This window comes from Siphateles boraxobius, unplaced genomic scaffold (genome assembly GCF_051911475.1).
Source record: "Siphateles boraxobius isolate OS27281-9 unplaced genomic scaffold, OSU_SipBor_1 8, whole genome shotgun sequence".
Classification (NCBI taxonomy): Eukaryota; Metazoa; Chordata; class Actinopteri; order Cypriniformes; family Leuciscidae; genus Siphateles; species Siphateles boraxobius.
In genome coordinates this window covers 19,900,611-19,916,549 of record NW_027509208.1, presented here as the reverse complement: position 1 = coordinate 19,916,549, position 15,939 = coordinate 19,900,611, and positions in this window count along the sequence as shown.

The following is a 15,939-nucleotide window of genomic DNA, read 5'->3' as shown; positions in this document are numbered from 1 at the left end:
TTGGTGGTAAAGGCCTAGGTTGAGACGCTTGAACTCATTTGTGAACACTTGCCTTGACAAAGGTGTTACATTCTTCTGTGCAGCAGCACGACAATACACTGCATACAGATCAGCCATCGATTGAAACACAGGTTCCAGATACTGTTTGGATGTTCTGGATCTGCAATAATGTGAGGGCACCTTTGGGAGGTCAAAAAACTGCAAATGAATTCATGGCCTGCCACTGAATGACGTGCATTGCTGGTTTGTCCCTCTGTCTCTGCTTGCGTGTGTCCCTCCTTTGCCCAGTTAAGAGCAGACCACTCACCTATTCCTAGGGTAGACAAAAACATAGTTTTGCAGACGCGTCTTCTCAGTGAGGCCTCCTCTTCCTCCAGACCACCAGAGAAATCTTTTCAAACACATGGTACAATTAGAGTCTTTTTTTTTAATTTACTGTTGTGAAATCCATGTAGAATAGCAGAAAGCAGAAAAGCAAAATGTAGAAAAGCATCAAACCTACCCGTGTCAAACTGCACCTGTTCTGGAGGCAGCAGTGAGGCCTCCCCTTCCTCCAGACAACCAGAGAAATCTTTTCAAACACATCGTACAATTAGTGTGATTTTTTTTAATTTATATTTTTCTGAAATACATCTACATTAAAACTCATTCATTTTGGCATGTGAAATCATGATTATCTCTCAGAAATTCACTCTACCAGCATGCACCATTGTATCCTCCACCACTGTATCCTCCACCACTGTTGCTTCCTCTTCCTCTAACGTTACACTCTCTCCATCAGAGCTCTCACTGTCTATTAGGGCCCTTGCCTGATCATATGGCACATTGACCATCTGACAGAGTTCCTTTAAGGACACAGACATGGTTTCTGCAAAAAATAAAATAAATAAAAAGGTCAAATGATCGTTTCACTAATTTATACGGCATGTTTACGTATGATAACAAGGCAAGAAGCCAGCTAGCTTGCTTAAAGTGATGAACATGACGTAAAAGGTAGCTACTTGTTGAACATGACGGAATGCCTTGACATTGTAAGCTACAATACTGACATAGTACATTTAATTATTATGTTGTTCCTCAGATGAGTGCCAGAACTAGCGTTAGTGGGGGTCGAGAGATTTTTATTTAAGCCCCACGAAAATCACGTTAGCTGCCTATCTCACCTAACATGATGACAAAACCAATAACGTTACATAGAGGCTAACTAAGTCAACGACAGACAATTTTTGCGGTTTAAATTAAATTTCCTCGTCAGAAACAAAACCATGGAAGATTTCAATCAACATGATAAGTTAACTTAGCTAACTTACCGTCCAATGCAAGACATAGCAGAAAGAAAAATCTAGCATCCTCAGAAATTATACATTACACTAAACTAGCACTACCATAACTTCGATCGAGATAAAACTGTTATATATAATATATAAACTGTTATTGTATAATTTGTATAACTAAATCATGAATAAGGGCATTTACCTCAGAGGACGTGTTGCTCGAAGAGGATTGCGACTTCCAATCTTGAGGAGAAAAAATGCCGTGAAGCTCCCAGCGCGGCGGCGCCAAGTGAAGAAGGGGTGGAGTTACAAGGTTTCTCAGACAGTTGAAGTGTCCAATGGAGTTAAGAGGTTTGCTCACAAGCTATTTTCAACACTTTCGATTGGTTAATAATTTGTAGAAAATTATTATCTCAGAAAATTTTATTAAAATCTCAGAAATTGCTGGAGTACACAGAGAATTACAAAGACCAATAGTATTTTCTTGTAAAAATACTCCAATAATCTTTGTATAACTTTGAAAAATAATTTGGTAACACTTTATTTTGCAGTGTCTTTACATGTTGTGTACTAACTGCAGTAATAACTAACCTTAAAGGTGCTCAAAGCGGTCACGCGTTTTTTAGGCCAAAACATTTTTTGTCACATACAACAAACATCTCCTAACTATCCGCTATCCGGGGTTAGTGCGCGGATGAGGAGGAGGGAGGGTCTAGCTAGCCTTCGTTTTGTTTGATAATACTTTAAATGTCAACAAGAAGTGATGTCACCTGACATCGCTTAGAGCACCTTTAAACCAAGCCCTAATCCTAATCCTAAAGTGTAACTAATATTTTTTATGTGGAACTTGAAAGCCTCAAATTGTTTGTTGGATTAGTTGAATTGTTGATGTTTAGTGACATTGGTTAACAACAGACATCTAGTAACAACCAAAAAAAGTAATTTATATTTTAGTCTTGTCAAATGTAGTTTCTAAAAAGTGACTGACGATAGTAAACTTATACCAACAAATGTTTCATTTTTCATATTGTTCACAAAACTTTATATGAATTAGGACAAAAATCTGATTTGATCTCATTTTGAATGAATATCTGCTGCTTCAGGCAATATTAAACTGTCTAACAACACAGCTGTGCTGCAATAATAATAAAAAAGATAGATTTAACTTGTCAAATTAAACATTTGGCTGGTAGCTATCACTCGTTTGAGGTGTCAGAGCATCCTGAATCTGTCGAAAGTGGAAGTTAGTGATGGATTTATCTCACTTTGTGGAAATACCCTGAGAGATAAACAGCTCTATGTTGTTGCACATGTGCTTGGAGATTTCAATGTGCTTTAGAACACAATTTGCCTCATTGGAGGCACCACATTTAACCTCTGTCGTGTGCCATAAATGTCATTAAATAAACTAATAAATTAAATTAAATAAATTGCATGATGGACTTGGTGTAAATTAATAAGACAGAAACATTTAATTGTTTGCTTTTAAATTGCATTTAATCTGTTTGCATCGCAGTCGTTTAATTAATGTAATCAGAAAGTTATAGTATAATTCAGATAAGCTTAGGCACTATAACGTGACTGTCAGAATTAAAGTGCCCCTATTATACTATTTTAACGGTTTCTAATTTTGTTTTGGATGTCTCCTACAATAGGTGTACATGCATTAAAGTTAAAAAAACATTAACTTTCTCATATTATACAGTGTACATTTCTCAAAGAGGCTTAAAATGGTACGTTCAAAGATTCAGTCTCTCTTAAACCCTCCTCTCACCCTGCTCTGATTGGTCAACCGCTCTCAGCGCATTTTGGAAATGAAACGCCCATTACCATATTTGAATTTCAGCTCCCCAGCTTCTTCAACACTTGATACACAGTGAAACGAACAGTAACAATGGTGTAGTATTTTTTTTTTCTGTATCAATTCCAATGCAAGTCCTAATCCTTTGGAAATGTATGCAAAGTAGATTTGTTTTTGCAGCGCAAAACACGGCGTCTTCCCGACATGTCGACAACATTAACAAAAATCTTCCAGGTTTGGTCAAAGTAGTCCAAAAACGTTCCAAAAAGGTTGTTACAGCCAGGAGGTGGTAATGGGGTTAAGCTCCCACTACCTATAAAATGCTTCCCAAGGCTTGAGTCTCTCACTCTGATAGCCTCTGACAACCAAAGTCCAGCTCCTGGCCTTCATGTGTGGCTTAGTTTCTAAGCCCGGCGGAACTGTTTAAACTAACAGGAGAAGGGTGGTAGGCGGATCACTGGCGCCTTAAAACCACTTGCTTAGGGCAGACGGAGCTCGTAAGGCTAGAAAGGCAGTTTGTCTAGGGGAAGGAAAACCCTGATATTAACCCTCTGAGGTCTAAGGTGTTTTTGGGGTCCTTGAGATGTTTTGACATGCCCTGACATTTTTGCTTTTTTCAGTTGCTTACAAACATATTAATTGCAAAGGTGTAATTACACTCTATTTAGCACAAACAGGGCTGCCATAATATGTGAGCAAGATGTATGTACATGTTTTGTATTTTTGAGAGAATATTGTTTATACATGGTTATTGAAAAAACTAAAACTTAAAGTGTCTGAAATAAGGCCAGCTAATATAGCATTACAATAATCTAGTCTCGAGGTCATGAAGCATGAACTAACTTTTCTGCATCAGAAACAGATAGCATGTTACGTAGCTTTGTAATGTTTCTAAGGTGGAAAAAGGCTGTTCTTGTAACATATGAAATATGATTTTCGAAAGACAAGTTGCGGTCTAGTATAACACCCAGGTCTTTTACTGTAGTGGATAAAGTAACAGGACATCCTTCTATATTAAAGTTGTATTGTAAGTGAGTTTGTGGGTAGTTTTTTGGACCAATAAGTAATACCTCCGTTTTATCTGAATTTAGTAGCAGGAAATTACGCGTCATCCAGCATTTTATATCTTTGAGACACTCTGTCAAATTTGATAAGTTATTGTTTTCATCTGGCCGTGATGAAATATATAATTGAGTGTCATCAGCATAACAGTGGAAATTAATTCCATGTTTTCTTATAATAATTATTACCAAGTGGGAGCATATATATTGAGAATAGCAGAGGGCCTAACACCGATCCTTGCGGCACTCCATAGTCTACTGACGTTATCTTTGATTTTTCCCCATTTAAACAGACAAAATGATAACGGTCTGATAAGTACGATCTAAACCAGCTTAATGCCTGTCCCTGAACACCAGTGTAGTTTTGTAGTCGATCCAGGAGTATTTTATGATCGATAGTGTCGAACACAGCGCTAAGATCGAGTAGAACTAGTATTGAGATACAGCCTTAGTCAGAAGCTAAAAGTAAATCATTTGTAATTTTAACTAGCGCAGTTTCTGTGCTATGATGCGGTCTGAATCCTGACTGGAATTTTTCATATATCTCATTTTCTTGCAAGAAAGAGCACAATTGAGCGGACACAATTTTTTCTAGTATTTTAGACATAAATGGAAGATTCGAAATGGGTCTGTAATTTGCTAAGTTATTTGGGTCTAATTGCGGTTTCTTAATGAGAGGTTGTATTACTGCCAGCTTGAATATTCTTGGAACATGACCTAAAAATAAAGACGAGTTAATAATATTGAGAAGAGGCTCTTCCACTACAGGTAACACTTCTTTCAGTAGTTTAGTGGGTATTGGATCTAATAAACATGTTGTTGGTTTCGATGCAATGATAAGTTTATTTAGCTCTTCCTGTCCTATAGTTGTAAAGCGGTGTAGTTGTTCCAGAGGGGCGATAATTGAGGCTGAATCATAAGACACCATAAAAGAGTGTACATTTACAATTGTGTTACGGATGCTTTCTATTTTCTCATTAAAGTAGTTCATAAAATCATTACTACTATACTGTAACGGAATATTTTGCTCTGGTGATGTCTGTATATTTGTTAGTCTAGCCACGGTGTTAAATAAAAACCTTGGATTATTTTGGTTATTTTCTATTAGTTTGTGGAGATGCTCAGCCCTGGCTGCTTTTAGAGCCTTTTTATAACGTGATATACTGTCTTTCCACGCGATTCTAAAGACCTCTAAATTAGTTTGTTTCCATTTACGCTCTAAGTTACGAGTTTCTCTCTTGATAACATGCGTAGCACTGTTGTACCAAGGTGCTTTAGTTTTCTCTCTAACCTTTTTTGATCTAATTGGTGCAACAATATCTAATGTACTAGAGAAAATGGTGCTCAAACTGCTAGTCATTTCCTCTAGTTCATCTGTTTGTTTGGGTTCACTGAGCAGCTGAGATAGATCAGGTAAGCTATTTGAGAATCTATCTATATTGGTTGGAACGATTGTTCTGCCTGGTCTATAACGTGGCGCAACATGACAAATTTCAGCAGTACGTATTATACAAGTTAACTTGTGATGATCAGTGAGATCGTCACTTTGCGGTATAATATCTATATCAGTTGGATTGGTTCCATATGATATAATTAAGTCTAGTGTATGATTTAGACGATGAGTGGGACCACTGACGTTTTGCTTGACCCCAAAAGAGTTTAATAAATCTGTAAACGCAGTCCCTAACGCATCATTTGTGTTATCTACGTGTATGTTAAAATCTCCAACAATTATTGCTTTATCGGTATTGACCAATAGATCTGAGAGAAACTCTGCAAACTCTTTTAGGAAATCAGCATAGGGCCCTGGAGGTCTATATACAGTAGCATAGGCTAGATATAATAGGGATTTCTTTCTTACATTTAAGAGCGTAATATTTAGTACAAGTACTTCAAACGAATTAAACCTGTGACCTGTTTCCTGAGTAACATTAAGAATATCTCTATAGATTGTTGCAACACCGCCGCCACGACCGATCAGACGGGGCTCATGCTTATAACAGTATCCTGGTGGACTAGACTCATTTAGACCGAAATACTCATTTGGTTTAAGCCAGGTTTCAGTAAGGCAAAGTACATCGAAACTATTATCTGTGACCATTTCATTTACAATAACCGCCTTAGTGGTGAGCGATCTAATGTTTAGAAGACCTAGTTTTAGAAATTGTTTTTGTTCACTGATATTTAGATTTTCAGGTTTAATTACAATAATATTTTTCCTAGATCCTACAGTAGATTTATTATATGGCCTCACTAAACGAGGAATAGACACAGTTTCTATATAATGTTCTACACTACTTGTATCAATTAATTTGGCACAGCAAAGACTGTGATTTGGACTTTGATTTTCTAGTCATATGGTGTGTAACGTCTTGGAGATGTTGTCCGACAGAACAGCCGCTCCGATTCTGCTGGGGTGCAGGCCATCAGCACGGTAGAGCCTAGGTCGCTCCCAGAACAGATTCCAATTATTTACAAAGAGCAGTTTCTGTTCATTACAGCATGACATTAACCATTCATTTAGTGCAAATAATCTACTGAACCTTTCCTGTCCTTGTCGGTACGTGGGAAGCGGTCCAGACACGATGATCGTTGCCTCAGGCGCTGTGCTGCGTACCGTCTAGATCAGGCTCTTGTAGTCCTTCTTCAGAACCTCCGTCTGCCGCAGCCTGATGTCATTCACTCCCGTGTGCAGCACAACAGCTCCGACGCGCTCGTCACCGTTCAGGATCTCGGGAACCTGTGCGGCGACATCAAGAACACGAGCACCAGGAAAGCAGTGAGTGCGCACCGTACCCTTACCTGAGGTAGTGCGGACATGACGGACCATGGAACTGCCGATGATCACGGCGTCGACGCGTTCCGACTCGCGAAGGGGGGAGAAGCGGTTCCGGGTGGAGATCTCGAAGACCGGGAGGGGCGGTGAGGTTCTTGCTCTGGTCCTGGCTCGTGTCTTTCGCTGTGGGATCACCCAGGGTCCATGGTGTTGTGTCGGTGCCGGAGTGAATGATGCCAGAGATGATCGCGTCCTCCTGGGCAGAGAAACGCACCGAGTAGACGAAGTCGGAGTCAAAAAGTTACTAACCACTGACTTATGAGCATCGGCGCGTGACGTTTCAAGTGCTGATCGCCGATCCCGCAGCTCGGCTTGTTTCTCCAGCAGACCACGGATCTGTTTCTCCACCGATTCCAGCTCCAATCGTACCGAAATCAGCTCGAATGTGTCCTCACCTGCACTCAGAGGTAACGTTAGACACACATCCGATATGTTCGCCATTATAACAGATGAACAGTAAATTAGTAGTGATACTACCAATATCACTACTAATTTAGGACTGAAATGCTGGATATAACCTGTATCCTTTCAGTGAAACGGGTGTAAAATAAGACGGTCTGTAGGCGCGAGGCCACGCGTGAAATGCTAGCGGACTAAAGGCTAGTAGCCGAGATTCGCAAAGTTGGATCTAAGTAGCGATCTCAAAGTAATCCGATTGTTTTTTATAAGGAATAGTAGCGAGGATAAGTTCCCATGATATAAAAATAGAAAGTGCTTGTTTATAAATGAGTTGAAAAGAAGAAAATCAAGGATTAATGAATCAATTCGACGGAGCTCCAAACACAAACACAAACCGCACAGTAGTCTTTTTTTACAGTCAAAACTTTATAATCTATCCAAAACTAATCACGAAATCTTGTCTAAACATTCATATTTAGTCTGTAACCTATCGTGTTTATGATATTATATTAGCATGTTAATTTGCAGTTTGTTGCTTATATAGACATTTTATTTCAACATATTTCAGTCTATTTTTACTCATCTTAGTAGGATAGCAATACAGTTTGGATGTGTTCATGTACATGTTTACTAATGTAGGTGCGAGAGTGAATGAACGGCACAGACACGCGCTGTATAACTGTAGTAAACAACGTGCGCGCGCCTTTGCCGTTCATTCATCATTTAACCTACACACAGACACGCAATTCATATTTAAACAGTCTTTTTGCGGTTTACAGACATCGCGATTAGAACAAAGCACTTAAGAATAAATGACTTACTACATCAGCTGGATCCGTTGCTCCTCGAAAAGAAACTACCAGCGCGTCTGGTACATTTTCCAGGGTTATTAGATAGTATTATTCCTCACAGCATAGGGATACGCTGTGTACACAGCGATAGTAAAATACTTACTAAAATTGATCTGTTTTATAATCCAGCTGGTGGGCGTTGGCATGTTTGAATGGCTTGCCTTAGATCATTTGCGTTTGAATACCGTGCACTCTCTGTGGGTGTGGCAAATTAACGCGCAATTAGGTATAATGAGCTGGAAAGAAAAAGACTGACATCTCTCTTTTTTCATACAGATTACATAAACTGAGAATATTTGTTTTTTATATAAATTAATTCATTTAAAAGAAGAGAGTTCAAGCTTCATTATGGAAAAACACTCGTGCCTGTATGACAAGTATTCGCGGAATTATTGTTAATTTTCGTACGCGTTTCAGAATGGACTTCACTGACAGAGAGAAGGCAAAATTAGCATCATGTTTATTTTTCTTCATTTGACTAAAAGCACAATACTTTGTTTATATTGTGAATATAATACACAAAAAAATACACACTTAACAGGATCGAATGATGTATAACACTAACACATAAGATTACAATCAACAGAGTATTTTGAGTCTCTTTTGCACTGATAAGAAAAAAAAGCGAGACTATCGCGCTGGCGCGATAGCAGACCTCAGAGGGTTAACAGTCCAAGGTGTTATAAATCTTATATGTATTTAGAACAAGAACAAGTGTACCTTCTGGGGGACTTCAATGCTCGGGTTGGTGCAGACAGAGAGTCTTGGCCAAGCACCCTAGGTCATCGAGGCATAGGAAACATGAACGAAAATGGTCAGATACTTTTAGAACTCTGCTGCTATCACAACCTCTGTGTGACTAACACCTTTTTCCAGAACAAGGTGTGTCACAAAACATCTTGGAGATATCCCAGGTCAAAACACTGGCATCAGCTAGACCTGATTATCACTAGGAAGGATTCCCTGAACAGTGTCTGCAACACCAGAGCATACCACAGTGCTGACTGCGAAACTGACCACTCTCTGGTAGCCTCCAAGATCAAACTGAAGCCCAAGAAATCTCCCCACAGGAAACAGAAAGGTCAACCAAAGATCGATACCTGCAAAACTGCCTATGCTGACACAAACCAGGAGTTCATCAAGCGACTTGAAGAGATTCTGGCCAAAAGAGAAGGGCTGAATGCAGAAGATCAATGGAATTTCATCAGGAATACCATCTTTGACTCTGCACTCTTGACATATGGAAAGAAATAATACAAGAGCACGGACTGGTTTGAGGCCAATACTATGGAATTGGAGCCAGTCATTGAAGCCAAACGGGATGCACTGATCAACTATAAGCGAAACCCCAGCCAGCAAAACATGCAAGCACTGAGAACTGCTCGCAATAAAGCACAACGAACAGCAAGACGCTGCACAAACAATAACTGGCTCCAACTCTCAGATAGCATCCAGGAAGCCTCAGACACTGGTAACATTAGTAAAATGTATGAGGGGATCAAGCAGGCAACAGGCATACCAACAAGGAAAACTGTGCCCCTGAAGTCCAAGACAGGAGATGTCATCATTGACAGGGACAAGCAAATATGTCGTTGGGCTGAGCACTACCTTGAACTTTTTTCCAAAGAAAACATCGTTACCCAAGAAGCCCTCAACAGCATTGAAAACCTGCCTGTGCTGGATGACCTGGACACTGAGACAACTTTGGAAGATCTCAGCAAAGGCATCAACGAATTAGCCAGTGGCAAGGCACCTGGTGAGGACGGCATACCACCGGAAATCATCAAGTGCGGTAAACCAACTTTTCTGGAACCGCTACATGATCTATTGTGCCTCTACTGGAGAGAAGGGATGGTGCCTCACGACATGCGAAATGCTAAGATCATTACACTCTATAAGAACAAGAGCAATCGAGGAGACTGCAACAACTACCGGGGCATCTCACTTTTGTGCGTAGTGGGCAAGGTGTTTGCTAGAGTGATCTTAAAATGACTGCAAGTCCTTGCTGACCGCCTCTATCCAGAGTCTCAATGCGGATTCAGGGCTAAAAGAGGTACAGTGGACATGATATTCTCTGTGCGTCAGCTTCAAGAAAAATGTAGAGAACAGCAGATGTCACTCTACATCGCCTTCGTCGACCTCACTAAGGCGTTTGACCTAGTGATCAGAAAGGGTCTGTTCCAGCTGATGAAGAAGATTGGTTGCCCTCCCCAAAACTGCTCAACATCATAGCCTCTTTTCATGATGACATGAAGGGGACTGTAAGCTGCGATGGCAAAACTTCTAAACCCTTTGAAATCAAGAGCGGCGAAAAGGATGTGTCCTTGCCCCAACCTTGTTTGTCATCTTCTTCTCTGTGTTGCTTACATTTGGCCCTCCAGACACTCTACAGAAGGTGTTCATTTACAGACCAGGAGTGACGGAAGGTTGTTCAATCTGACCCGCCTGAAAGCCAAAACTAAAGTCAGCACAGTACTTATTAGAGAGATGCTGCTTGTGGACGATGCGGCCCTGGTGGCTCACACTGAGGAAGAACTACAGCAGCTGCTCAGTCAGTTTTCCCATGCATGTATAGAGTTCGGGCTCATGATCAGTATTAAAAAGACCAATGTCATGAGCCAAAATGTCCCTTCACCACCATCAATCAGTATTGACGACGAGGTGCTGGAAAACACTGACCACTTCACTGACCAGTTCAAGTATCTGGGCTCCACCATCAACAGTCACTTGTCGTTGATAAATAAATAGACACACGTATTGCAAAAGCTGCTGCAATATTGTCCAAACTGAGTAAGAAAGTGTGGGATAACAACATTTCATTGAATACCAAACTCAGAGTATACCCAAAAATGTGTTCTCAACACCTTGCTGTATAGCAGCGAAACCTGGACGACATATGCCAGACAGGAAAACCGCTTGGAAAGTTGGTATAACCTGGCAAGACAAGATCACCAACACATCTGTCCTGGAACAGACAAATTCCCACAGCATGCACCTTTTGCTAACTCAACGTCGGCTGCGCTGGATAGGTCATGTGCGCATGTACATGCATGTGCGCACGTGTAGTTGCACATATGCTTGGAGATTTCAATGTGCTTTAGAACACAATTTATTGTCTCATTGGAGGCACCACATTTAACTTCTGTCGTGTGCCATAAATGGCATTAAATAAACTAATAAATTAAATTAAATAAATTGCATGATGGACTTGGTTTAAATTAATAAAACAGAAACATTTAATTGTTTGTTTTTAAATTGCATTTAATCTGTTTGCATCTCAGTCATTTAATTAATGTAATCAGAAAGTTATAGTATAATTCAGATAAGCTTAGGCCATATAACGTGACTGTCAGTATTAAAGGGCCCCTATTATACTATTTTAACGGTTTCTAATTTTGTTTTGGATGTCTCCTACAATAGGTTTACATGCATTAAAGTTAAAAAAAAACATTAACTTTCTCATATTGTACATTTCTCAAAGAGACTTAAATGGTACTTTCAAAGATTCAAGGTGTTTCTCAATGTCAAGGAAGGATCCTCGGAAGCCGTTATTTCGAGGATGCTACGTCATCGACATCCGTCGAAGGACTGTTCCAATGTCGAGGATCCTCAGAATTTCAATCAAGGACTGAGCCCTTCATTCGAAAAATATCCCATACACAGGAAAGGATGCATATGTGTAGCCTTCGCGCTCTCAAATCACCCACAATCCTATGCGCTAGCTTTGCTATCTTGTTCAAAAAATAAAAAATGTCAGACGTTAACGGAGTCGGAGCAATAACGGGGCAATATGCTTGTACATGTAAGTTACCATACATTTGTTATAACCGTTGTACATATAAGTAAAGTTTAACGTTTAAATGCCAGTACAAATTACTATCGTATTGATATTACAAATTATACAAATATATACAAATTACGTTATTGATGGCTAACTGAACCGGACCTGTCATTTAGCTTGGTTGCCGTCACCGGCATTTCTTTTATAAATAACTAGTTAAGTTGTACAAAGTAATTTAACATGGTTAGCAGAAGATAATTCTTTTAAAAGCATTTAAAATCGTACTGGCCCCAAACTTTTGAACGGTAGTGTACATCACAACTTTTTGATCTTTTTGAATTTTTGCAGCGCCAAAAGCGGACCTTTTCACTGACGTAATGACGCAATGACGTGCACTTGCTAGCCTGTTCCATTTACGTGTTCTCCGAATGCTAAAGAGGAGCCTCGCCTAGCCTCTGAAGGAAATGACTTGGAAGGATCAATCCTGACATGGAAGTATCCTTGACATTGAGAAACGGCTTCAGTCTCTCTTAAACCCTCCTCTCACCCTGCTCTGATTGGTCAACTGCTCACAGCGCATTTTGGAAATGAAACGTCCATTACCATATCTGAATTTCAGCTCCCCAGGCTTCTTCAACACTTGATACACAGTGAAACGAACAGTAACAATGGTGTAGTATTATTTTTTCTGTATCAATTCCAATGCAAGTCCTCATCCTTTGGAAATGTATGCAAAGTAGATTTGTTTTCGCAGCGCAAAACACAGCGTCTGACATGTCCCGACATGTCGACAACATTAACCAAAATCTTCCAGGACTCAGCTAATGCTGAGGTTGGGTCAGAGTAGTAATTGTTCACAGGTAGCCAATGTTATATTGTTACATAGTCCAGTGAAACTGGAATTAGTGATGACTTATTTCGGCAGCTCAGAATCAATTATTTATTTTAGGAGACAATAACTTAATTTGTTGTGTGCTTTGATCTTTAAAACTCTGCAGACCTTTTACATTCACAAACAGCTATATTACACTGCATAAAAGGTATTATTCAAAAAAAGCTTTTAATCATTTAAGATCATTTAATACAGTAGACAGGAATATTTCGGCGTTTGCCTCTCTGGGAGCCCCTGTGGACCAGCACTGCATCGTTTGCTTTGATGTCTTTCAGATATGAATTATGAATCTCTCCCCAAAATGTGATTAAATGTGAACAAAACCGATTGAACTGCCGTGCCGGTCAGCCCCTTTCACATCCCACCTTTCCTCCAAACCAGCTTGCTAATAATCTCTGATTGCACTTTGAAGTGGAAATGGGTTGTTTCCAGTGGAGCAGATCATCTGCACACCCAGCGAGACTCTAGTGATTCATTTGACATGTTTAATTGATGGCTCTTGCCAGGAGCACATACTGGCAGAAAGAGGATAATTTTTTTAAATGACTTATTGATGGAGGATTGAGGTGATACAACTAGCTTTCATGAAACATTTGTGAAGTTAATAGGGTTCACTGTCTCTAGAACAATCAGACAGAAAAATAGTGACATCTAGAATGAAACTTTGATGAGCTTATCTCAAGGCTACAGATGCTGACATCTCTTTGTCTGAGAGCTGCACTTGTAAAATATCCCCATTCAGTGTCATGAGTCCTGGATTTAGCTCTTTAAAGGGGTCCTATTATGCTCTTTTAAGTAGTCTTGATTTAGTTTTTGGGGTGTACTAGAACATGCTTTCATGCTTGATTGTTCAAAAAACATTATTTTTCACATATTTTACATTATTACAGCACCTCTTTTCCCAGTCTGTCTCGAACGCGTCGTTAGTTCCTGTTTTGATGAAGCCCCTCCTTCCGAAATACGAAATGTTTCCTGTGAATTTTCCTGTGGAGTGGTGAACAGCCTTACAAAAGTGAGAGCTTACAAAAGCTACAGTACACTGTATCAAAACTGTAGTTAGCAGGCGAGCGGAGGAAACGCTTTGCCCTTTGTTTACATCGTAGCTATAACATAACTTAAAATTGGAACTATTTAATAGAAAACACAACTACAAATAATAAGACATACTTACAAGTTGTTATCCATAAACAACAGATTGTCTTGAGAAAGTGGGAACTGCTCCAGTTCAGGATAAGCTTTTGTGCCTAGCCTGCATTGTACTCATCTTAGGTTCTGGACATGTCCCCACCATTTTTATGATACATCTAGCTGCACAGATATAACTGGATATATGCAAATGAAACATATCCAGTTAACGTTAATTTATCTTAAATCAGAGGGGATCTGACGCTGGAATGTGTTTTTGAAATTGTGCTGAGTGTTTGTTGCCAATGTTATCAGTGGCGGAACGTTCTCTTTTGGCTCGTGCTCAACCTTCAATCAATCTAGGACATCGCTTAATGCCATTGTAGAGACTCTCTATTATTTTCTGGAGAAATCACTAACAAAATTCACACAAACATGTCTCTGCTCTTGACATACAATCATTGATAAACGTCTTTGATTTTAATGTGGAAGAAAAAAAAACTATACGAAGGTGGATTAGAACATGAAACCTCTTATATTTGTAGTCCCATATTCATATGTGACCACACTGTTTAAAATGTCTACCATTGTAAGAGATGTTTATTTCTACCAATATCTAGAGAGAGTGAGAGAGAGAGGGAGCATGTGTATCTTATTATTAGAATAATATTACAAGCATCGGCAGATATTCAATATTCAATGACTCGGATCGGGGGCCAAAAAAACAAACAAAAAAAAACTTGATTGGGACATCCCTAATAAACAAGTCATTATTTCTGTATAACAATAAATATAACATACCTGAAAAAATGATGGAAAGTTTGTGCAAACATAAGTATGCAAATTGTACAGAATTATTAATGAGTGAGGCTCATTGTTTTATTTAGTTTGAGAGTCCCGATCAGCCTGACACTTCAACTTTGAATCAACCAATAGCATCAGTTTGGGGGCGGGGCCACCTGTTTGACAAACCAGTGAGGGAAGTGTTTGGGCAACCTGTTTTAAAACATCAAAATCGTTATTTTCGTAACTCAACTTGGTGAATTAAGTTCAATTCAATGTTAGATTTAATACAGGTGTCACAGAACAGTAAGAGAGGACTCAAGCACAGAATGAGTTTTAAACCGTTTATTGAAACACAGCAGGCAGGACAAAAGATGGTGGGAGATGAGGTGAACACAATCCAACAGAAGGCAAGGAACGAAGCACAAATACCAACTTGACTTGACTTGACTTGAAAAAGAGAAGGAAGGCTTGCTGCGCTACTGTGATTCCCAAACAATCCGGTGCAAGCAGGGCAGGACAGGACAAGGCAGAACAGGAAAATTGCCGGTGCAACACATAAATCTTCTTAGTAATCCATTTATTTGAGGTACAAACCAGTGACTAACGTTTCGATGTAAAGTTACATCTTCATCAGAGTCCTTGGAGATCATGGGTAATGAAACCATCAATAAGGATCATCAACAGGTGTGTAAAGGGGGCGTTAACCACGCAAGACGCACTCATCTACAACAAGGTGCCACACTCAAACATTTAAGGCAGAGGTCTTCAATCCTGCTCCTGGAGGGCCACTGTCCTGCAGAGTTTAGTTCAAACCTGCTTCAGGTGAAATATACACGCTCCGCCCCATACCGAATCCTTAATCACTCAGTCACATATAGCAAAGTTTTTGAAAGTTAGATTTTTTAAGCTTTAAAGTTTGAAGGTTTATTTCCAATAATACATTTTACCTGTGTTGAATTTATTTGAATTTCAGTGTATCTTCTTTTAAAATCTGCTTTTTGTGATCTTTCTTTATCTGACCTGTATAAGTTGTTTGATTGCATCGTTGCATTACTAAAATTGTCTCATCTACTTAGTTGTGACCCATGAGCTTCTGATAGTACAGCAGAGCCTTGGCCTACTTTGATGCAGTA